Source organism: Lactuca serriola, chromosome 9, assembly GCF_051521515.1.
Source record: "Lactuca serriola cultivar US96UC23 chromosome 9, Lser_US96UC23_V15, whole genome shotgun sequence".
Lineage (NCBI taxonomy): Eukaryota > Viridiplantae > Streptophyta > Magnoliopsida > Asterales > Asteraceae > Lactuca > Lactuca serriola.
In genome coordinates this window covers 11502913-11505020 of record NC_136416.1, presented here as the reverse complement: position 1 = coordinate 11505020, position 2108 = coordinate 11502913, and the positions used below count along the sequence as shown (strand labels likewise).

The 2108-nt window shown below is 36.3% G+C and overlaps 1 pseudogene; it reads right to left on the bottom strand.

The window, feature by feature from the left end:
- Positions 1 to 672: 672 nt before the first annotated feature.
- LOC145073651 (ethylene-responsive transcription factor 14 pseudogene) lies at positions 673 to 1697 on the bottom strand (annotated as a pseudogene).
- Between the last annotated feature and the right edge of the window lie 411 nt (positions 1698 to 2108).

Here is a 2108-nt window from a genome sequence, read left to right as displayed (position 1 = left end):
ATGACTGCCAAGAATGCTTTAATGTTCAATGTATGTTGATTGCTCCTTGCTAATAACCAAACCAATAATATTTTTTAGGTGAGATATTAAAATTTTAGGCACAATTTTGTATAAGCACCCAATGGGGCTGATAGACCTATAATCATAAAGGATAGAGGTTCATAAGCTTTAGGAAGGTGGAAAATAAAATGTCATTAATGAATTAATTAAATTAACAAACACTTGAATTAGTTGGGTCGATTTTCCCGTAATAGGAGTCTAACGGTTGAGATGATGTATTCCATAAAGAAGGTACAATGACAAAACATTGGATGTTCGAAATATTGATAATACTCTGTGAGTGCGATTTACCCCACATAATGGGCCCCGATGAGAGTTTGAAGTGGATTGTCTAGATGTGCGATTTAGCATTAAGTTGGGTCAAATGTGTCTTAAAAGTTACATTCGTCACATGAGACAAGATTTTATAAAGACTGAGATTAAAATGGACAAAGGTTGTACCACTATTTTTGTAATCAGTCGAAAGTTTGTACCAAAAGGAAAACCCAATAGCTATTTTCAAAATATGTAAAATCATAAACCACAAAAAACATAATTAAGAAGCGATAGTATGCAAAAAGTCAATTCTTAGTAGACTCGAGAAAGTAGTCAAACTTCCATATCCATATCTTTGAGCGTTGACTTCTATAAGTCGAACAAGTACAACCCACTGGGCCACAGTGCACACCGTCTATTGATCCATTTCTTATGAAAATAAGAGCAATATTTATTTTGGAAATACTTAATATCGCACATTATATATATGCATTTATTTTACTTTGTTAATCAGAACACTTTCAATCCACACTCATATTTCTGCAAGAAAAGATCCATGCAACAGTTTTTGTTTGAAAAAAAACTATGTGTTAATTATTTAATTATATGATCCCAGCTTACAAATTTTCACTTCTTGTTTTTGGCATTGTCATAATCAAGAAGATCCTCTAACACATTATCATCCAAGCATTCAAATTCAATTACTTCTCTGGTGGACGACGAAGAGGTGGCAGCCCTGATGGAAGCACTGTAAGCAGCAGCAGAAAATGTCGGAGGGTATTCCGCCGGAAAGTTCAGAACTGCCATGTGACCCCTCATATCGAAAGCTGCTCGATCATAAGCTCTGGCAGCCTCCTCCGCCGTGGCAAAAGTCCCAAGCCAAACCCTAACACCCTGCTTATTAGGATCACGGATCTCCGCCGCATACTTCCCCCATGGACGACGTCTGACACCCCTGTACCTGACCTCATCTCCTCCGCCACCACCACCCTCCTTACCATGGTCTTTAGCACCACCGCCGCCATGATTCATTCTTGATGGTTTTCTTGATCTGTAGGTGATTAAAGAGGCTGCTGTCGCATTTATAGGTGCACGAAAAGGCTTCATCGATTTGAAAAGGACTGAAAAGGTTAAAAGGTACCTGAAATTGGAATTTGTAAAGCAATTTGTGGTCCAAAATAATGTCGAATCTAATAGGTTGAGGTGGGTATAGGCTGAGGTACAAGAAGCAGAAGAAAAGTCTTCTGGTTTGCTTTGATTTTGTAAAGAAATGGGGAAATAGGAACGTGGTTATTGGAATTTGGAAGCACCGATTCGCTTTCTGGCTATAGAAAGATTTGTCTTTGTGCGTCTTCTTATATATATATAAGAGATATGCTGCATATATGAATGTAGCTGTGAATATATATACAGTATACTCTATATAGAAAGCGAAAGCCTCACAAAAAGACTGGATTCAATGGTTAATCCCGACCAATAAGAATTGATGGGCCAGCATTTTTGGGAGTAACACTTTCAGTCCCTCTACAATCAATAGATGGCAGAGAATAACCCTAAATTAGTAATTATATTTTTATAAGACAAAACTGCATAAATGGTCCCTATGGTTAGCTGAAAATTGTCACTTTGGTTCAAAAAGATTTAGACTACCACCAGAAGTCCAAACTTTTCATTTTGTTGCGAGTTTGATCAATTTGTTTTGAACTTTTTTATATTGACGATTTTACCCTTATTTTTTCTTTTTCCAGTATTTTTAGTTTATTTAAATACTTTTCTAATTAAGAAAAATAAAA